Source organism: Somniosus microcephalus, chromosome 7, assembly GCF_052327205.1.
Source record: "Somniosus microcephalus isolate GS21.2 chromosome 7, FLI_Smic_1.0, whole genome shotgun sequence".
In the NCBI taxonomy this organism is placed as follows: domain Eukaryota; kingdom Metazoa; phylum Chordata; class Chondrichthyes; order Squaliformes; family Somniosidae; genus Somniosus; species Somniosus microcephalus.
Genome location: NC_140993.1, coordinates 98,753,127 through 98,776,142, shown reverse-complemented (window position 1 = coordinate 98,776,142; position 23,016 = coordinate 98,753,127). Strand labels below are relative to the sequence as shown.

General features: G+C 45.8%; 1 protein-coding gene across 3 annotated transcripts in view; it reads right to left on the bottom strand.

Moving 5' to 3' along the window:
• Positions 1-23,016, bottom strand: part of dlgap1a (discs, large (Drosophila) homolog-associated protein 1a) — a 1,322,085-nt gene that overhangs the window by 736,918 nt on the left and 562,151 nt on the right. For all 3 annotated transcript variants that reach the window (XM_085992777.1, XM_085992778.1, XM_085992779.1), the window contains exon 3: positions 4,482-4,573. The gene's annotated coding sequence lies outside the window, so the exon portion shown is untranslated. The remainder of the gene's footprint in view (positions 1-4,481; positions 4,574-23,016) is intronic.

Sequence of the window (23,016 nt, the reverse complement as noted above, 5' to 3'; positions counted from 1 at the left end):
TAAAAGCCAAGTTTGCAGTCGGAGGCGATAATTAGCGCCAGGTGCTAATCTTTGCGCCCGGCCGATAATTGCACCCCAAATGGGGCGATACTGAATTTCTCCCCCAGTAAAAATATACTCTGGAGTGTCATATCTAACCATAGATCAAAGTGGATGGCTCAATTTCCAATTGGCCACCACAGAAAGAATGAAAGGTGTCCAAATACAGAGCCTGCTGCTTATAGTTGGGGTAATTATTTGTCACAGTACATTATTTATTATCACTTTGCTTCACTAAAAACAGCACTTTCATTGCCTTTAATGCGATAGGAACCCGTGCCCATTTGGAGGACTGCAGGCAGCATATAAAATTCATGCTGCCTGCTACTTTGCACGATTGAATGCACTGCTGAGTGGCTGAACGCTCAGCAGGGGGCCCAAGATCGTGTGAGGCTAGCTCTAATTAAAGCTGGCCTGCACAACTTAAAGGCAGTCTGCACCTCTTAAAGGGGCGGTGCCTTCTGCCTGCAGCAAGTGGTGGAAGTGCTTGTGGAGGTTACTATCAGAAAAAGAAGAGTGAGCAATGGCTTAATAGGACAGAGAAAAGGCTCCAATATTCTCTGATGCAGCACTGGAGCCGTTGGCCCAGGATGTCAACTCCAGGAGAGAGGTGGGGAACTAAATTTGGTTGATTTGTGCACATCAACTAGTGCCTGGGCACGGTGCCGCTAACACCTCCCACGAAATTCAGCGGCGGTGCTAACCATTAGCGCCGCGCGGTGCTGCACCACCAGCAATGATGTCATCGCCTTGCGCAGCGCCCCGCTCGCGCCCCGGCCGTAATATTGGATGGCACCCCCCCCGGCTTACCGCTGGATGCTATGTCCGCCGGGATCAGGGGGGCCTACCTGTGGCCGGGGCAGCGCTAGTTAAAGGGAAGGTGGCGGGCAGCCATTTTTGTTGCTGGCCACCTGCCAGCACCTGCCCCCGGCCCCTGCTCTCCGTTTGCCGGCACTCCCGATCCCTAGTTGCCCAGTTGGGCGCTGGGACGCACTGCACCAGGCCCCTCCTCTTTAATAAGGGGAGGAAGGCCTGCAGTACCACGGTGCAACGTGCCACAGCGCATGTAGCGCCGCGATATTGGCTCACAGCGCCCCAAGAGGGACGCGGGGCGCTTCCAGTAGCGCCCCTCCTCCCTCTCGGGGCGCTACCTGGGAAAATAGGCTGCAGGGTCACTAACTTTTATGGGGGCGCTACCCAATTTTTACCCCCTGTCTTTCTGCAGGGGGCCAGGATGCCTTCCAGGCAACAAACGCGAGTGCAGTGGGAGCAGATAGCCACTGTGGTAAACTCTAGCAGTATAGCCACGAGGACCTGGACTCAGTGCAGGAAGAAGTTTAATGACCTTCAAGGTTAGTGAATTCATCTTCAAATGCCGTATCCCACCATCTGCACCACTAGTCTCACACACTGTTCAATGCACCACACCCTCATCACTCAGCTACCAACAATCTCTACCAAACACGACTCATACCTCACATTCATAGCTTCACCTCACCTGCACACATTTATGATTGCTGCAAGACTCACACCCACATCTCACAGCTTGAACACTCTGTCAACTATTCAACCATGACAGGCACATCACCCAAACACGTTACACCACACTCACTGACACACTTCCCTTCCTCCTTCAGGAAAAGGTGGTACATAACAGATGACAGCAGACCTTAACTGGCTTGGAACAGGCTCACCTGCATTACCTCACCTCCATGGAGGAGACAGTGTTGGCCATTCTTGACAGAGGCATGGCTGAGCCTGTGGCCAGTGGCGGGGCTCAAGGAATACAAGATGCCAGTATCTTCATACGTTATCCTCCTTCTCCTTCATTCCCCTTATCCCACAATCTCTTCTGATTTACAATCTGCACATGGTGTAAGCGTGCAGCTCTTGCTGCGACTCCCCCGCCCACCTCCCCCCCCCCACTCCCCTCACCACAATCCTACCCATGTGCCTTTCTCATTTCAGATACCCAAGAAATGCAGCCTGCCCAGCAATGGTCAAAGAACAAGCGGGAGAGGAAAGTCAAGAACAAGAAGAAGAAACACCGTCACTCGATTTCACACACCCAGCCACCAGCTCAGATACTGACACCCTGCGTACTTTAGAGGATAGATTAGATGCAGGATTTGCACGTAGTGAGACACCGGGCATGAGTGGCCTGCAGCCAGGGCAGAGGGAAAGGATAGCTCAGGTGCCAGCTCCTCGGAGGGCAAGGTCGCACATGAGTTCTGCTGCACAGGATGCAGATGAAGACCTTGAAGGGCTGGCCTACAGAACAACACTCATGGGTATGCACAATAAAATGCTTGGTGCATTGGCAGGCCTGCCAGAAAGTCTGAATGCAATGACGAGAAGCATGGAGGAGTCTGTGCATCATTATGCACATGATGAACATTCACTGGCTGCTGACATCAGTCACCATATGAGTGACTGCTATATGCCATGTGGCTGTATGAGATGTAATTCTGTCACCAGGTTGCTGGGAGCTCCCCCTCTCTCCATCTCCCACCACCAGCAGCTCTGCAACTCCAGAGATCTCTAGGGCCTGCTCCTCTGCTGGAGTCAAATTTGTGAAGACTGGAGGGCCACCTCCGGATCTCTGCCTCTCCCTGTTGTTCTGTGCTCTCTTCTCCTGCAAGGAGGGAAAGAACTTTGAGTGAGAGTGATGGAATGAGTGTAAGGAATGGATGAGTTACATCTGTAGAGGGTGACTATGAGGGAGTGGCATGGCATTGCCAAATTGCCTCCTTCTGTGGCGTTACTTGCATTAGGATGAAGGTGAGTGTCAGTGGTGGTTAGTCAGATGGGGGTGTGAGTATGTACATAGACAGAGAGGGATAGGTGGGCCGACAAGGTAGGTTGGTGTGAGGAATGATGTGCAGGAGTAGGCTTGGGAAGGCAGAGTGATGGGGATGTGGTGACAGGCACATCAGGATGTAGGTGAATGTGGCATTGCACTCACCTTTCCTGACCTCTTCAGATCATTTAATCTCTTCCTGCACTGGATCTACATGAATGAATGAAGTTATGCTATTGATATATCTATATTTTTTAAATGCTGTTTTGTGTTACAAATTGATTGCTACTAAAAGATTTTACAATGTATTATAATTGTTTAAAAGGGGTAGTTAAGATGACATTTGTTCTTTAATGTATTTTTGGAGGTTTTGTTACACGGCGTACTAATTCTTCTCTTTAGGTTTGCTCATGCTACCTTAAGTTGCACTTCTTGGCATTGCATCTTTATATCAACCAATCTTATTCAAAATTCTTGTAAGATCATATAAGATAATTATAGCTTGGTACAGGATTCTGTAGGAGAAGCTGTGAACTCTATAGAGGTATTTGTATCATCAATGAATAGCAAAAGGGTCTTTTGGAAGAATGTCAAAATTCTGTAAGATTTTGATTCAGTGGCTCTGTGAATTGATTCAAAGACATTGGGTGGAGTCCCCGAACACCTGATATCATTCAGGAGATGGTGCCAACCCAAGGCAGAGGAGTAAATTTCCTCCAATTCCCCCAGCTCTGCCATTACAACTTTGGAGGAAGGTCAGTGGAAACCCCATTTACGTGCATAAAGGTTGTGGGTTCAAACCCCACTCCAGTGACTTGAGCACACAATCTAGGCTGACACTGATGGAGTGCTGCACTATTGGAGGTGCTGTCTTTTGGATGAGACATTAAACCTAGGCCCCATCTGCAATTTCAGGTAAACTTAAAACATCCCATGACACTATTCGAAAAAGAGTAGGGGAGCTCTCCCCAGTGTCCTGGCCAATATCTATCCATCAACCAACATCACTCAAAAACAGATTATCTGGTCACTATCACATTGCTGTTTGTGGGACTTTGCTGCGTGCAAATTGGCTGCCATGTGTCCCACATTACAACAGCGACTACATTTCAAAAAGTACTTAATTGGCTGTAAAGCACTTTGGGACATCTTGAGGTTGTGAAAGGTGCTATATAAATGCAGGCTCTTCTTCTTCAACTGGGTTTCCACTGAAGTTATGGTGGCAGAACGGGAGAAGCCCCAAGGAAATTCACCCCCAAGTTCGTTGCCTAAGGAAGGGAAGGGTAAATTGAAGACAGTCCAGCCACATCACTCTCGTGCAACACCTAGTGATTATTCAAAAGCAGCATTGGCAGGAGACCGGGAAAAAATAACCTGCCTAGTCTCTTGGCTGGGCAATGGTGCATTGCACAAGGGTGAAAAACAACATTGAAGTATAGGTTAAAATGTAAAAAGAAATTTAATCATACAAGATTTTGTTTGGTAATGATGGTCTTCTTCAATCGGTGTACAACCATTTTGAATAGAAAAGAGGAGGCCTCAGGCTGCACAATCTTCCTAGTAACTCTAATATTAATGGGAAAATATACATTCCATAAGAGAAAGAGAAAATAAGAGCAGTTAATTGGAAAAGGTTGCTTACCTAATTTACTTTTCCATATCAGTTCCTTACAGACAAGGCTTGAGCATCTCTACACAGTCTTTGCGAAAGCAGGTAAGGAATATGCAGTATTGCTGTATTAAAATATAACAGGAAAAAATTAGGTCAGATCACTATTCAATAACCATCAGTTTTAAGGAGAAACCTTATTAACACATAAATACCAATCATTACTTGAAATTGGTAACAGTAACATTCACCATTAAATTTATAAATTAATTTCTGATGGTTTTATACCAATGGCACTTTCCTCACCTTGGATTTTATTACAATTGGCTTATAATATATACAGGTATGTTATTTCCCAATAACACCAGTATCACTGGAGTTTAAATCATGAGGTACAGTATCACTTTAATGCAAATTATGTGAGTCAATCAAATGAGCCTGCTGTTCACCACTGTTAATCATTGGCAATAACAAAATGCCCTAAAGTTGACAAAAACAACCTTCAGCAGTACATAGAATTGAGAGGCCATGAATGAAGCTCAAAATAGGGAAGATGCGTAAACAGTTTAACTACTTCACACAAAGGGTGGCAGATAAATTGAACATTCTACCCAGGAAGGCAGTAGGGGTAGAAAGCGTTGGCAAATTTTAAGGGGACATCAACAGATATTTATCAAAGAAAGCAACTGAAAGGTATGAGAGATATAAGGGGTAATTTTAAACCCCCAAAATGGGTGTGTTTTTGTTAAATGGCTTCCAGGAGGCGGTTTGGTCATTTAAACCTTTTAAGGAGGCTGTGTGCCTCAAATTTAACAGGATTTCTATTTTTAACCACAATTGGCTGGGTTTCCAGTGCCTCTGGAAACTGGCAGATAAAATGAGGTGTGAAGGGCAAGATCCATCTGGTAAGTGCCTTTACAGCACCACTTGTGGGCCAGGAGGAGCAGGAGTGCTTCCCCCCAGCCCAACAAACTAACCTGTAAACCTCCTCCCCCATCTCCATGATATCCCCCTCCCCCACACCGACACAACTGCTCCCATCACCGAAACCCCCCGGAATCACTGACCACTGCTGCCCCCCCCCCGGGTACTATCGATTCTCCCCCCGACCTCCCATCTCCCCCTCCGATCTCTCTTCGACACCTCCCCAATCTCTCCCTGACCCCCATCTCTTCCTCCGTACTCTCCCCGACCATCCATCTCTCTCTCCGATCACTCTCCGACTCCCCCTCCACTCTCTTCTCTATCCCTCCCACGTCTCCCTCTGATCTCTCCCCGACCCCCCTACCCCATCTTTGCCCCCCGATCTCTCTCCGACACCGTGCAATCACCCCCCGACCCTACAAACCATGCTGTACCCAGCCCCCTCGCGATCTCTACCCTGAGCAGTACAAAACCTACCTGCTCCTGGGCTGTGGCCTCTTCTGCAGCGCTCCCCGCTCGACAGGGAGCCAGGCCTGTCAATCAGGCTGGCTTCCAGGCGGGGAACCCTGTTTAAAAAAATTAATGTGCATGCCATGGAGTTAAAGCTCCACGGCGACCAGAACTCCTCCTCCCCACCTCAGTAAATATCATGGCCATCGTGGGGATAATTTCTGCCTGAAACAGGGGCTAAGCCGGCCGAGCAGCTTCACCATGTGCCCAAATCCGGTGTCAGAAGGCCCGAACCCTAATGGAAACAGGCAGGTAGGCTGCTCGCCCAGGTCTGCTTTAAAATTGCATCAGGAAGGTCATGGGAGTCAATGGAGTGCATACAGGCCCCTCCTTCCCCCCACCCCCCGATTTTCAACTGCTGGCCACCCATTTTTCATGACGAGAAACGGGCAGCTGCCCATTTAAAAATTGCTCCCAGTATGTTTCTTCTAACTTTGTGATTAGCCAGATTGTAAAGCCACAATTTTCCCTACCTCGACAGGTCCGTGACGGGCGACGTCGGTGGCGGGTCTCGGCCCCGCTGTTGGCACCATCCCGGCCTCTGACATGACTTTTCCCTGATTGAGCTTGTTAAGCCCGCCCAGCGCGTTTCCTGGCCAATTGAAGGAAGCGGGTCTCGTGATACATCATTAGCCGGTTTCCTTAAAGGGACCATGTGCAAATTTACTTTGACATTTGCGCTGTCAGTTTTCTACAGCATTGAGGTGTTGCAAACACTGACAAGCACTGCACAGAGGTGCACGGCTGCACCCAGGCTCTCTCATGACTCCCTCCATATGCTTATGGAGAGAGTCACAGCACACTGGGAGGTTCTCTTCCCTTCCAATGGGCAGAAGAGACCTCCCCAGGAGACCAACGCAGCCTGGTTGCACATAGCAGAGGAGGACACAAACAGGAATGTCGTCAGGAGGACCAGGCTGCAGTGACGCAAACCTTTCAATGATCTCAGTAGATCACAAAATGTTACTGCAAAGTCACACTCAACCTCATCCTGCTGTGCCACTCATCACATCCTCATTACTCTGCCTTCCCTTCCCTACTCCTGCACATCCTTACTCACACCAACTTACCTTGCACCTCCACCCATCCCTCTCTATTTACATTATCACATCCCCATCTCACTAGCCACCCCTCACACTCACCTCATCCTAGTGCAATCATACCAACTAACAACACACAAGGATAGGCATTTGTGTGTTTTAGCCAAGGTTCATGTGAAGTTTCTGTTAATGTGCTGTCAATCATTGAAACCTCTACTTTCAACATTTTGCTTTCTTGGACAGATTTGTGTGCACTTTTGGAAGTGGCTTAGTGAGTTGCAGTGAATGGTGAGACATAACGATATCCCCCGCAATGGTGATGAGTGTGAAAGGAATGGCTTGGGCATTGTAGAGATGCTTTATCATGTTGGTGTGGGGTGGTGCCTACCTGGCACATCATGTGGCAGCCAGGGTGTACAGCGTCAAGTGAAGTAAATGTGGCCATGGTGAGGCCATCCCTGGCATCCCGGGCAGCATTGTGGTCGGGCGCTGATGCCCTCTGTCTTGTGCTTCAGGTGATTGCGGAGAAAGTTGGTGTTGTTGTTGGTGCTGCTGGTGTGCCTGATGATGCTGGTGTTGGGGCTGATCATGGTCTGATTCTGAGGACCAAGGTGAGAGAGTATAAAGTGCACCCATGCTGATGGAATAGATGGCAGGTGAAGTAGAGATGACAGAAACGATCTGTCAATGGTGGGAGAGGTAATGAGGCCAGACTGCATGGAGATTTGTGTAAAGACTTGCAGCATCCTGAATCTGTAGTGGAAATGCAGTTTAGAGATGCTAGTGTTTAAGGAAAGATATCTGAATCAGCTGGGAGCTTTGAGTTGACATTTGAAACTATCAACTCATCAGCTGATTCATTGGCCGTTGACCTCCCGCCTAAGCTTTACTGATGAGGTCTCGGCACAGCAGGAAACCCGTGGGAGACCTGTGAAAGTTAAAAAGCTGGAAAAAAAGCCTTGTTAAATAGCTGTAAACAAGCCACTAATGATTTGAATTGGGTCCCCCGCTGCTGCTTGTCAGGTCTGCTCAGCGCTAGCATACCTGACATTGGGAAATGCAAGTGTGTGCATTTTGACAGTGGGTTCCTGACCCACTGTCAATCATTTTAAATTTCACAACTGACACGCCACCAATCGATTCCGCTGAGTGCCGGCAAAATTGCGGCCGAAGGATCTCTTCCAGTCCTGTACATTCTCATGTTCCTATGTTATTAAGAATGACTCCAGACAGGGCTGCATATCAAGTATGTAATGCATATCTTTTGATCTATTATGTCATCTGAGCCCCTCAATGTGTCACTGGCTTGTAGCAAATTGCAACCTATGTGTTTCTGGTTAATAGAAACTTTACTGAAGAATTACGTTTCACTAGACATACACTACGTTGCAATTACACCCTTCTGTTGTGTTTGGTTCACAGCCCACTGGTACAATCTATATTATTATAAAATGATATTCAGAGGGAATAGTACCAAGTGTACACTGGGTAATGAACCACATTTCTTTACAACTTTTAAAATGTACTATTTTGTGATAAGATAAACTTTGTTTTTTGGCCCATGCCCAGGTTTGAAATGTACTGGTGTCATTAATGTTGCTTTTGAGACCTTGTTTTTTTAATATTCTTACAGGTGTCATAGCAAAGCAAGGGGGAAAAATTGGGTCACGCCCCCTTTGGGGCGCTAACTTCGCCGGGGCGCTAAGCGCCCCCAAAAAATGATCACCCCCACACCTGAAATTCACCGGTTGCGCCCCCAAGAGGGAGGCGGGGCGCTACTGGAAGCGGCCCGCTTCCCTCTTGGGGGCGCCGTGAGTGAATATCACGGCGCTACATGCCACAGCGCCACACTCTGCAGCACGTCGTGCCATGGTACTGCAGGCCTTCCTCCCCTTATTAAAGGGAAGGGTCTAGCGCACCATGACCCGGGGCCCAGCTGGGCCACCAGGGATTGGAGTACCGGCAAAAGAGCCCGGCACTCAAGAGGAGTGCCGGGCTCACGGAGTGCTGCTGGCACCCTGCGGGGGGGGCTGCACAGAAGGCCGGGGACAGCAACGGGGGCAGGTGCTGGCAGGCGGCCAGCAACAAAAATGGCCGCCAGGCACTTTCCCTTTAATTTGCGCTGCCCCAGCCGCAGGTAGGCTCCGCTGATCCTGTCGGGCATAGCGTCCGGCAGTAAGTCAGGGGGCGCTACTGATGATCGCGGCCAGGGCGCGAGCGAGGCGCTGCGCATGGCAATTACGTCATCGCTGGAAGCACAGTGCCGCAGGGCGCTAACGGTTACCGCCGCCGCTAACCTCCCGCTGAATTTTGTGGGAGGCGTTAGACATGCTGCGCCCAGGCGCTAGTTGCTTTGCCCCCTGTTAGCGCCCTCTTAGGGCTAACGGGAGGCACAAATCAACTGAATTTTCCCCCCATATGTTTTAAGAGAAAGCATCAGGTCACATAATATATTTGACAACATGGCTGCTCACTGAATTAGTCAATGGGAAGCAACAATATTTGAGCCTGAAATTCCAACTTTGTAACTGGATAGAGTGTCTGCTTGACACTAGCTGAGATATCTCACAATATGACTCAAGTGAAAACAAATAAAATACATCACGTGCTCCATGATGGAAGGTTGGAGCACTGACCTTCACCAATAATTAAACATGACAGCCCTGGAGATATCAAGCAAGTGCCCTGTTTACAAGGCTACTTACTGACTTACAAAAGACAAGGCCAATTTGTAAATGTTCCAACTCCACTATTTAATTTTACTGACAGGAACATGTATGTCTTTGAAAGAGAAACATGTACAATTTGGGTTTAAGAAGAAGCGTTATATCAAAACATCCAATACATATCTATTCAAAGTGCTATTTGACAAAAACAAATGTCAGACCCTTGCTGGTATAGATACAGCATGTAACAGTATCTTCTATCTTCTATATATATAAAAGGATCCATCCATCTGTTTGTCTGTCTGTCTGTATGTCTGTCTGTCTGTTTGTCTGTCTGTCCGCTATACACTCAAAAGTTATAGAGCGTACCTACACATATGTTATATCAAAAGAAAGCTTATGATTAGAGGAGTCTCATAGGCATATTTACTTTTTGGTCAGACAAAAATTGTTCAGACAGTATACAAAAAACCTTCTAAAATCCGCTCATTAGCGGTTGACCAATCCTACCGCTCATTAGTGTTGAGTGACGTGATGGTTGACCAATCCTACGGGGTGAGCGGGGCCTAATCCTTCAAACTGCCGTTAGTGCGGGAGCGGGAGCTGAGCGGCGGCCATTAAACACCTGCTGGGCCTCAAGCTAAAAAAAATGGTAATGGAGGTGAGGAAATTGTTGATTCATTAGTATTGACACATTAGCCACTGGAGGCAATGCCAGAAACAACGCAGATGGGGATTAAATGATATGAAATATAGATTTCCAGCAAAAAAAAAGGTTGGTTTAAAAAGAAAAAAAAATCCATTTGCAAAGGAGTGCATGATACACTAAGTTCGCGTTTAACGTTTTATGAGGCATTTTAAGATAACGGATCCCCAGCTGAACCCTGTAGGTAAGCTCTTTTTCCGTTTGCGGCTGCGGGCCGGGGACTCGGGCTTTCCCCCCCTCGGCCCGGTCCCGGGGCTCGGCTCCGTTTGCGGCTGCGTGCCAGGGTCTTGGGCTTTCCCCCCCTCGGCGGTGGATGAGCTGCCTGCAGGCCTCAGGCCTCGAAGCCTTGGCCTCTCCTCACCAGCCACGCCCGAGCTAGGCACCGCCCGTCCCGCTGGGCCCGATTCCAAACCAGCGGCCTGCGATCGCCGCCATCTTGGTAAAGGCTGGCGGGGCGGAGCTGAGCAGAGCCATCACCGCCATCTTGGTAAAGGCTGGCGGGGCGGGACGGAGCCCAGCGGAACCATCGCCGCCATTTTGGTAAAGGCTGGCGGGGCGGGACAGAGCCCAGCAGAAGCTGGCATCACCCGGGGCAACGGCGTCGGCCGGAAGGGACGTCACGCACACACAGGACAGGCACAGGGTGCGCGCGCAGCAGGCGACACACCCCGTCACCAAGAATGAGACCAGCCCAAGGCAGTGCCGCACAAGAGGGCGCCTGACCAAGCACACCAAGTTTGTCAGAGATCTAATCCGTGAGGTATGTGGTTTTGCCCCCTATGAAAGGCGTGCAATGGAATTGCTGAAGAGCTCTAAAGACAAGCGTGCACCCAAATTCATCAAAAAGCGAGTTGGTACCCACATCCGTGCCAAAAGGAAGAGAGAAGAACTCAGCAATGTGCTGGCAGCAATGTGAAAGGCAGCTGCAAAGAAAGATTAATCTGTACAAATTTGCTACCATTAAAGTTATTTCAAAGTTAAAAAAATTTAAAAAATTTAAAAATTAGACATGGGAGAGTAACAGCTAATAATCCAGTGTGCAAATAGAGGGGAATGCAATTGATCAAACAGACGGACTGATCCTTTTATATATATATAGATAAAAATTATTTCTACTTTTCATAACAACATGCCCTCAAAACCCTCGGCACCACCGGGCACTCCAGCTAATATCACTATAAAGGGGGATGCACAAATACAGATCACTCTGATAATTGCCACATTCACAGCAGTTATTTTCTTAATGTCCTGTGGTAAAAAAAAAAGTTACCACAACTCAGGGCATCAGTAAAGGTATTTTACATTTGTTCTGGGGATGTGCATGATGCTGGCAAAGCCCATCCTTAGTTGCCCTGAGAAGGTGATGATCTTCTCCTGGAACCACTGCAGTCCTTGTGTGGATAGTGCTTCCATATTGATGATAGGGAGGAATTCCAGGATTCTGACTGAGCACTGATTTAAGGGACATCAATATACGTCTGTCAGGATGGGATGGGACTCTTGTCCTTCTTGGTAGTAGAGATTGCAAATGCTGTTCAATAACTTGGTGAATTGTTACAGTGCATTCTGTACAGGCACATTCTGCAACCACAGCATGGTGAGAGAAGGTATTGATATTGAACGTTGGAACTGCTGTCAGCAGATGTTGGCCTTGCTGGGCCTGTGAGGGATGCTTTCAGCAGAATTGCCAGGAAAAGAAAGACTTGCATTTATATAGCATCTTTCATGACCTCAGGACGTCCCAAAGTGTGTAACAGCCAGTAAAGTACTTTTGGAGTGTAGTCACTGTCGTAATGTAGGAAACACAGTAGCCAATTTGCGCACAGCAAGCTCCCACAAACAGCAACATGATAATGACCAGTTAATCTGTTTTTAGTGATGTTGATTGAGGGATAAATATTGGCCAGGACACCGGGGATAACTCCCTTGCTCTTCTTCAAAATAGTGCCATGGGATATTTAATGTCCACCTGAGAGGACAGACAGAGCCTAGTTTTCAACATTTCATCCGAAGGACAGCACCTCCATCAGCGCAGCACTCCCTTGGTACCATATTGGAGTGTCAGCCTAGATTTTTGTGCTCAAATTTCTGGAGTGGGACTTGAATCCACAACTTTCTGGCTCAGAGGTGAGAGTGTTACCCACTGCACCACAGCTGACAATACCTGGATAATGTGCCCAGACACACCCTCACAGAGCTGGCCTGACGTGAGTGGGGAGGGTAGACAAAGCACCTATGCCACACTGGATCAGGAGTTCTTGGACAGTTTAAATGGGGCAGAAATCCACTAGAATTTTGCCTTCCCCTCTCCAAATTTTGCAGAATTTCTAGGTTCTCATGCTTAGTGCTACAATTGAAGATTCTGCTAATGCAGTCATGAACTTTTAACCAAATTACTTGCCACTAATAGCTAATATAACCTTTCAATGCAGACATCTATCACATATAATAGGCATCAATTATAGCACTATGGTAAAAGCAGTAGCTCTTGTTTCCATAGTTTTAAGGTAAATTCTTTTGTTTCGTAAATTTAGTATAAATTGGTCCAAAGTTATTTTCCACTCTACTGTCATATCAGCTCAAACATAATGACGTACAACATATTGTCTGGTGTACGCTCCTCTTTGCACAACACTTGCTTTACTTGTACCCAACTGATGAGTCACTCCACTTCACAAGTTTAGATTAAGTGGTTATCTTTTCCATATTTTCTGCGTAAAATAGCAATTGACTTTACAATCCAATTCATTCTTATCTCACCCTGGAATATTTCTTGCAATCCTTGCTTATTTTTCTCACATTGTCCTTAAAGCTTGGAAATTGGCTGATTTTATCAGATCTTTGGTGAACGTGATATTGGCCTCTGTTAAGTCATTTATTTCTCTTTCAATTCTGCATGCATCTTCTCATCTAGGTGCACTTAGCAAAATCACAAATTACTGCTTCTTTTTCCACAGCACTATAATTAATGCCTATTATATGTGATAGATGTCTGCACTGAAAGGTTACATTAGCTCAGTCTTGAATATAGTCATCAACTGAGCATCCACAGCCCTCTGGGGTAGAGAATTCCAAAGATTCACAACGCTCTGAGTGAAGAAGTTTCTCCTCATCTCAGTCCTAAATGGCCAACCCCTTATCCTGAGAATGTGACCCCTAGAACTAGACTCTCCAGCCAGGGGAAACAGCCTCCCAGCATCTACCTTGTCAAGCCCTCTAAGAATGTTATACGTTTCAATAAGACCACCTCTCCTTCTCCTAAACTCCAGAGAGTATAGGCCCATTCTACTCAATCCTTCCTCAAAGGACAATCCTCTCATCCCAGAAATCAATCTAGTGACCCTTCATTGCACCCCCTCTAAGGCAAATCCTTCCTTAGGTAAGGAGACCACAACAGTACACAGTTATGGGGGGCACTTCTGGTTTTTGGTGCCGAATGACCACTATATCAGTAGTGCACCTGCGGTACCTGCTAATGCAGCGGTCATTTCTTCGGCAAGCTGTGGGCGCCAGTCGGACACTCCGCTCTAGCTCGTCGGCCTCTTAAGAGGAGAATCAGCCACCGACTGCATGTAGCATGCCGGCAGGTAAGGCTAGTTGTGGGGGAGGGCAGGCTTGGATGCTGGGGGCGGGGGGTTGGTGGTAGTCAAACAGGCTAGCAGCAGGCTGGAGATTTTTGTGTGGCCTGGAGGAGCACTCCTGTTCCTTGTGGCCCTACAACAATCTCTAAACAGAAACTTACCTTTTGGGAGAGGCCTCCAGGGATCCTTTTAAGGACCATCAGTTATGCCTCTTGACACCTGGGGCACAGGTGCTGGGCACTAAATTAAAGGCACGCCTAGAAGTTGATTCAGGCAAGGAAATGCAAGGTTATTAGCCCATTTATTAAGTGAGAAATGTCTCCCATCCTCTGCCCAAGACATTAAATTGTTTATTTTTCAGTTTGTGACTAAGTTTAATATCAGTTGTAGGCAAAGTCTTTGAAACTATTTTCAGAGACATAGCATGTGAACACTTTCAAAAGTATAACCTATTAAAGCACATTCAGAGCGAATTCAGAACAGGGAGGTCATGTTTAGCTAACCTGTTAGAGTTCTTTGAAGACATTGCTGACACGATGGAGAATTATATATACTTGGATTTTCAGGCAGCTTTGTCAAGGTTCCACATTGGCAATTTAAGAGCTGCAGTTAGGAATGACAGAATATGAGGTAAAATGACTTTGTAAGTGGTTTTGCAAGAAAGTCTTGAAAATTTCAGGTGATGCCAAAATAGGGGGCGGTCAAATAATGAGAAACAATATAACCAAATTCAAAAGAATGTACAGTAGATTTGTTTAGGTAATTGGGTCAGATGCAGGTCAATGTGGATAAGTGTAAATTAATTAGCATGGACCAAGAGAATGATAGCACAGGTGTCAGCCAACATCCCTCCCTCAGCCAACACCACCAAAAACATTTTGGGGGAGAAATTGAGTATAGCCCCGTTTGGGGCGCCAGCCTCGCCAGGGCGCTAAAAGTAGCACCCTGGAAGCATTCGCGGCCGCCCACCAGAAATTGAGTGGTCGCGCCCCAAAGGGAAGCGCGGCGCTACTGGAGGCGCCCCGCATCCCTCTTGGGGCGCTGCAACTGAATATCGTTGCGCAATGTGCCGCAGCGCCACACGCTGCAGCAGGTCGCGCTGCGGTATTGCAGGCCTTCCTCCCCATCTTAAGCGGGAGGGGCCTTGTGCAGCGCGATCTGGGGCCCAGCTGGACCCCCGAGGATCGCGATTGCAGGCAAAAGAGCCCGGCACCGAGGAGAAGTGCCGGGCTCTTGGAACGCAGCCGGCACTCCGCGGGGGGGTGGTTCAGGAGGCCGGGGACGGGAGCGCAGGCAGGTGCTGGCAGGCGGCCAATAACAAAAATGGCCGCCCCGCACCTCTCCTTTAATTTGCGCCTCTCCGGCCGCAGGTAGGCCCCCGAACCGGTCGGACATAGCGTCCGGCGGTAAATCAGGGGGCGCTGCCAAATATCGTGGCCGGAGCGTCAGCGGGGCGCTGCGCACACTGATGACATCATCAGTAGCGGCACAGCGCTAACGGATAGCGCCACCACTAGCGTCCCACGGAATTTAGCGGGAGGCGTGGACAGTGCCGCGCCCGGGCACCAGTTGGCTTGCGACCCACTTAGCGCCCTCTTAAGGCGCTAACGGGTGGCGCAGCCAACTGAATTTCACCCCCTTTATCTGTTCATTCATTTGCTATTTGTGAGACTATGCTGGGCACAGATTGGCTCCTGTGTTTGCCTAACTAACAGCAGTGACTATACTTGGCTGTAGAGAGCTGTGGGACCTCACCCACTGTGAGTGCATGTTGGGAAACCATGAGCACATTCCCTGCGATTTTCTGCCAAATAAAATTAGTGGCTGGAAAATCAGGGCAAGTGGGCCTGTAATTTCCTTGCATACACTCCCTAGTGGGCAAGAATCCATAACAGGAGTAAACGTGAAAAATTCCCTTTTGTGACAATTTTTTTGTAGTGTAGACAATATTACAGAAGCTGTGCTTGACATTTGGGTAAGTTTATTACTGTATATTATTGTTTGAGCCATGGTCTAGCTGAACAAAATGGCTAACATGGATCATTTCCCAGAACTGAATTGCACTGGGTATCTTTCAATTTTTATAAGATACCAGTTGATCTCTAGTAGTATTGCTCATGAATTTTAAAAGCATCTCTTCCTGTAACTATCTCTCTTGTTCTTTCTTAAGCTCTAATTCTTTTCGAGTCAATCTTCATGTCTGATTCATTTTACTGGGTACGGTAGCATAGTGGTTATGTTACTGGACTAGCAATCCAAAGGCCTGGACCAATGATCCGGAGATGTGAGTTCAAATCCCCCCCATGGCAGCTGGTTGAATTTAAATTCAGTTAATAAAATACATCTGGAATAAAAAGCTAATATCAGTAATGGTGACCATGAACCTGTTGGAATGTCATAAAAACCCATCTAGCTCACTAATGTCCTTTGGGAAGAAAATCTGCCGTCCTTACCAGGTCTGGCCTATACGTGACTCCAGACCCACAGCAATGTGGTTGACTCTTAACTGCCCTCTGAAGTGGCCTAGCAAGCCACTCAGTTGTACCAAATCAATACAAAGAAGTGTCATGGACTGCAACGGTTCAAGAAGGCGGCTCACCACCACCTCCTTGGGGGCAATTAGGGATGGGCAATAAAAGCTGGCCTCGCCAGTGATGCCCACATCCCATGAATGAATAATAAAAAAAAAATCATCCTTTCTCTCTCTTCTGACACTGGTTCTTAGAGATGTCGACATCACTATTTGTCATCAACTGTTTTTCTCCCACAATTTGTGTGAGTCTCTCTGTTCCTCGATCTCTCTTTTCTGCATGTCTCAATCTCCCTCTATGGCTTCTTTACAGAGCTTTGACCTCAGTATGTACTAGGTCAAAGGCAAAGACCTGGAGTAAATGGGGAGAGTATGTTCTGGAACTGCTGTGAACGTAAGAAAGAGGAGCAGGAGTAGGCCTTACGGCCCCTTGGGCCTGCTCCTATGGGCATGAAAAAAAAGTGGTGGGCATTCAAAGGCAGGGGAGGCACCTGGGGTTGCAGTGTCAGAGGCAGTGTGTGAAAGAAGCCTGGGAGGGAGGGGCAACTGGGTCTTGAAATCATACAGGGGAGAAGTTAGAGTGTTGCGTTTGTGAGCCAGGGGTGGGGGGGTGGGGGTGGGTGGTAGGTGTGTGTGGGTTGGGACCTCTGGGGTCATGGAGCATTTGAGGGTGAATGTGGGAACACTCAAATGGTGTGGCCTGGGAGCACTATTAAAGGTCTGGGGAATGGGAGTACTCAGGAGTGCTTACCATCTGGGAGCACTCAAGGAGTCTGAATCCTGGGGATGGGAACACTTTGTTGGTGCTGGGGTCTATGAACACTCAGATCTAGGGTCTGAAGCTTGAGAACACTTTGGCAGAGCTGGACCACACTGGGAGAACTCAAAAGGGTAGGGGTCTAGGAGTGCGGTAGGGAAGCTGGAGTCTAAGATGGCGTCTGGAGCCGCTCTGAGAGTGGGGTTACTTAGGATGGCTGACGCCTGGGGTGTAGCACTTTGGTGAAGCTGTTTTTTGAGCACTTGAGGTTGCTGTGGTTTGGGAGCTCCCGGGGGAGGGTGGTTAGGGCACAAAGTACAGCTGTGGCCATCAGAAGCAGAAAGCAGCTGTGGCAACTGGAAGCAAGGGTGTGGCCACCTGGAGCAAAGAGGTGGCTGCCAAATGCAAAGAGTCCAGCAGCCAAGAGTAGAGAGCATGAAATGTCATAAGAAGGACATGGGCTGAGCCAAGAATGGAAGCTGCCAGAGAGAGATGGTGTATGTCGAAGACTCTCAATTAGTCATGCATGAGAGGCCAGGGTACAGCAAAAGGACTGCTGTGCATGTGCAGAGAGCTGAAAAATATTAAGACCCAAGGCCTATCCGTAAGATCCAAGCTCCAAAAGTGGAGCAGATAATAAGCTCATGGTCCTGAGGGAATAAAAGCCTGGGTGGGACAAAGGTATTGGAAGATGGGATGGGCGAGATTATTAATAAACTTCTAATTTTTTTTCCAGAATTATTGATGTTATACTGTAGATTGTAGGACCAAAAATCATCAGCTCTTATGGTACTTTCCATTCGTAAGTCCAGTGGAAGGGACTGAAATTTGTCCAGTTGTGCTCCCAGCTTTCCCTGTCAGTTTATGCAGGGCTTTGTTTGGGGTAGAGGAGCATCCATCCGTTTCAAACAAGGGCAGTGGTGTCAGAGGAGGCATGACTTTGAATATAGAAGATTGAGGGGTGATCTAATTGAGGTGTTTAAGATGATTAAAGGATTTGTTAGGGTAGATAGAGAGAAACTATTTCTGCTGGTGGGGGGAGTCCAGAATAAGGGGGCATATTCTTAAAATTAGAGCTAGGCTGTTCAGGGTTTGATGTCAGAAAGCACTTTTTCACAAAAAGGGTAGTGGAAATCTGGAATTCTCTCCCTCAAAAATTCTGTTGAAGTTAGGTCAATTGAAAAATTCACAACTGAGAAAGATAGATTTTTGTTAGGTTAGGATATTAAGGGATAAGGAGCAAAGGCAGGTAAATGGAGTTGCAGTACAGATCAGCCATGATTTAATTGAATGGTGGAACAGGTTCGAGGGCTGAATGGCCTACTCCTGTTCCTCTGATCCTATGGCTGGGAGAAGGGGCTCCCAGGGTGGTATGCATAGTGACAGCAAATGTAGCAGCCTGCGGTCAGGTGAAAGTAAAGCCTGGATTATGGTCTAGACCCCTGAAGATTTTTTAAAAATTGCTGATCTCCTTATAAATGGGGCCACTGGACATATTTCCACCAGCTTTCTGGTGGGCCTCTTGGTCCATATCACCCTTCCCCTAAGGAGCAGGCACCCCCTGCTGCATTTTGCAGCTTTCTCCCTCTGATGGGGGCTCAAGCTGCATCTCTAGTGGGGCACAGGCACCTGCCTAGATTATTTAAATTTAGTGACCTCAACTTGACCCTGCATACTTTGGCAGTCTGAGCCAGATGGCGGATGGATCCTGTCACATGCCAAGATCAACATCCTGCAGATTTCCATTTTTAGTGGTTTACACTGAGGCGGGTGGAAACAAATTTTCAGGGATGCATTTTTTTCTTGTGAATGGGAATTTTTGGGGTGAGTTTTGAACATATGCTTTTTAGTAAATATGAAATTGCAGCCAATCAACATAATTTCTGCAAAATTTAGCCAATCAATATGCTCCATTTACACAGATAAATCGGACAATTTCCTAACCCCAGCACCCCTCCCCATAGTCCACCAGGATAAACTGATACATGTCAGAAAACCTGTATAATTATCATCTGAAACTAGATCACAAGGCATCAGAATTGTTACAACAGTGGCTACACTTCAAAAGTACTTCATTGGCTGTCAAGCACTTTAAGGACATGAAAGGTACTAAATAAATGCGAGTTCATTCTTTCTTTATAGTTTCACAAACAATCACAGCCCTGCAATACTTTACCACGGTGAATATTCTTCATGCATTACTGTTAGCAGATTATTCAATTACGAACACCATCACAATCAATTGCATCTTCAGTTAGAGACCCAGGGATGTGCACTTTCTGGCAGAGGTCACTGTATGGCAATCATGAGCTGTAACCCTGGTCAATTATTTCCCACTTAACCCAGTAACACTGAGGTCAGTTGCAGCATTCCCAATACCGAACTGCTGGAGATCACCAAACTAGCATCAAACCTAGGATCTTCCTGGTCTATATGGGCCAGAGCTACATCACATGTTGCATTTACCCAGTGAGGAATGGTGTCTTACTATCATTCATTTTGATGTGATTTTTCAGGATTTACTGTCTTCAATATATACTTATGTAAAGAAATTCTGTTTTGTTAACATCGGCTGATGACCTTACTTTTGGTGGATCTACTAAAGGATTTTCAGAAACATGCCAGGGAGATTGTAATGTTGTTTACCATTAATACCATTTTTTAGGGTCTTTGAGGCTTGCCATCTAATATACTCTAACCATAAGCAGTTGCTTTCTAATGTGGTCTCAGGATCTGAATATAGCCACTTGATTGAATACAAGCTCCCAAACTGATACTAGGCGCTGTAGGGAGAATTTTTTAATTTCACACTTGGCTGAAACAGATAACACAGACTCACTGAAGAAATTGTATCTGCATTACCTGCTGCAACATACATAAGTTTTTGATTTGAATAAATAAAAGACTACAGCAGATGGTCATTATTAGGCCTTGTACCTTACTAGAGGAAGAAACATATCCAACATTCGTTTTTCTTTTTAGACTTAAATTCCACTTCTCTCAAAACTTTACTAACCTTGTTATGTTTGACAGAAGTGAAAGACGATCCCATTGTGATGGCAGAAAAAGCTATATAGATTCATTTCAAGCTCAAGCAATTTTCTTATTGTGCCCACTGTGATGAGTAAAATGTAATTACAGGCTTTAATGAAGATAGGCTCAATTACTGTGAATCTTCACTTTGGGAGAATACAGCTTTCTGTGCCGAAGTGATCCTCCATGTCATCATGTCACTTAACAGTTCTCATCTTTAAAACTGAGCAGTTACCTATCAATGCATAATATTTATTATGGTAACTACATACATGTCTTGTTTACTTAGGAGAACAAGTACTTTTTATTATTGAAAAATCTAAGTGAAGGACTAAATTGGGGATGAAGGAAATATTACACCTGTGACATCAGCTAAATCTTATTTTCATTGCAATACACCTTTTTCAGCTTTTATTTATTTTTCAATAAATACATCCAACATTTGCTCATTTTTGATGATTCAGAAGAAAGCACTTTGTTTTTTGTTCTCTATCACTTTCGTAACCATCGTTGATTTTGTTAAAAAGGTATAATTTGAATAAAAGCTTTATGATGAGTAATAGACCCATGTTTTGCAAGAGTCAAAAAATACAGTAGTCCGAGCATGTATGGTGTGAATTTGCTGCAGATTTTTGAAAAATGCTTCAGATTTCCTGGGGATGAGTTTTCCCAATTTGCTGTTGTTCCTGGAACTATAAAGATTACCATCACTGTAAAGTTGTTGCAAAAGCTTTTATCCTCAATATATTGACATGCAACGCAATGTATTGTATTATGTATAGCAAAGACACGATAGTTCTTTCTCACATGTGACATAATCATGGGTTTTTCCAGGTTGATTTCTTCGGCAAAATGCTAATAATTCACATTTTTCTTATATAAGTTTCTAATAGGAAGTTTGTGTAGTGTTTATTTTTTTTTATTTGTTCATGGGATGTGGGCATCGCTGGCAAGGCCAGCATTTATTGCCCATCCCTAATTGCCCTTGAGAAGGTGGTGGTGAGCCGCCTTCTTGAACCGCTGCAGTCCGTGTGGTGAAGGTACTCCCACAGTGCTGTTAGGGAGGGAGTTCCAGGATTTTGACCCAGCAATAATGAAGGATCGGCGATATATTTCCAAATCAGGATGGTGTGTGACTTGGAGTCGAATTTGTAGGTGGTGGTGTTCCCATGTGCCTGCTGCCCTTGTCTTATGCACTACTATTGGATGTCTGTAGTTTACTTGTTTTTTTTGTTAGAACCACCTAAAGGGCGAGATTCTTTTTTTTAAAATGAGAATTTGGAGAATACCCAAGAGTAATTTGAACTCAACCCACCTGGCGGGAAACTGAGGGGATCAGATCGGTCGATGGAAAGTAAAATTAGGCGGCGAGTAAAATGAGCAGCCGATCTGATCGTGTACGATTGCAGCCGGGCGGGTTAGATTAAAATGATCCCTTCCCCCCCAACCACCTCCCACTTTTCTTCAAAATGAATGGCCGGCTAATGACATTGCACAGATGCACATCTTTGAAATGGGACATTTCTGAGAACATGATTTCATTAGAAGGTTGTTAATTAGGCAGAAAAACAGAGATTTGTTTTTATTTAAATGGCAATGTCACCATAGTGGCAAGGCAGTAAAGTACAAATGGCATTTCTAACATGGGATTTTTTTTTGTTTGCATGAACAAAGACATAAATCACATCAAAATGCATCATTGTGCCTACTCATTGCAACAACATGATGGGGTTCCTCCCTCTCCCCTCAAAAAAAGCTTGCTAAATATTTATTTTTAAAAGGAGAGTACAGGGATCCCTCCCCAACTGCGGGGAATACGTCCCTGAAAACCCCCGCGGTTAGTAAAACCGCGGTTGGCAAATCCAGTATAAACACAATAAAAAAGATTAAAAAGCATATAAATAGCATAAAAATCATGTTTTATACCTTATTCCTAAATTAAAAACTGCGGATACGCGAATTTCACTGCCGCGGTTGACAAAAATAGTCGCAGAGTGGAAACCGTGGATACGTGAAATCCGCGTAAAGCAAAACAGCGGTTGGGGCGGGATTCCTGTATGTTTATTTTCTGGTTCACTGTGATGCCTTGATTTGAACAGAATGTGGATACTAATTGACCACTACTGTAATTAAAAGGTATAAAATGATGTCTTGTTATAAAATCAAATAATCAGTCTGAATTCATTATACAATTATCATGGGCCAGTAAATAACAATGGTAGCTGATTTCTGTGATAGCTCCCTCACCACAATGTATCATGTCTGACATAACTCACATTGTGTATGGCTGCAAACCATTCCACCATTGAATGTTTGCAACATCTTTCAAAATGTCCAATTATGTTCTACCTGGAATATAACATTAATAAAAGAGTTTCTATATATTGGAATTATGAATATTAGAATTAAAGGAATGCACAGAACCACTGAAGCTTAAATTTACATTATAGCAAAGATAAATTGCAAATTTGTAGCATTTTTGTTTTGCTGCAAATAATTTTACTCCTGTCCTCAAAGGATTAATAGAAAACTCATATAAAATGCTATTGGTATGGCAACAAAAGACAATTTTATAGAGCATTTTTTCTCTCCTTACACTGTCTGCAAGCTGTCAACTACTTATTTCGAATGCATTCACAATACTTTGATAATTACGACAAGACTAGGACAAGTGAAAGCAATGTGGTGCATTAAGTGTGCTTGTTCCTACTTATAAAATATGATTTATGTAGACCAACTAAAGGAATATTAAAATCCCAGAGACCTTTCTGGCAAGCTGCCTCTACCAATAAAAATTAGCTTGTGCACACTTATCAGTGAA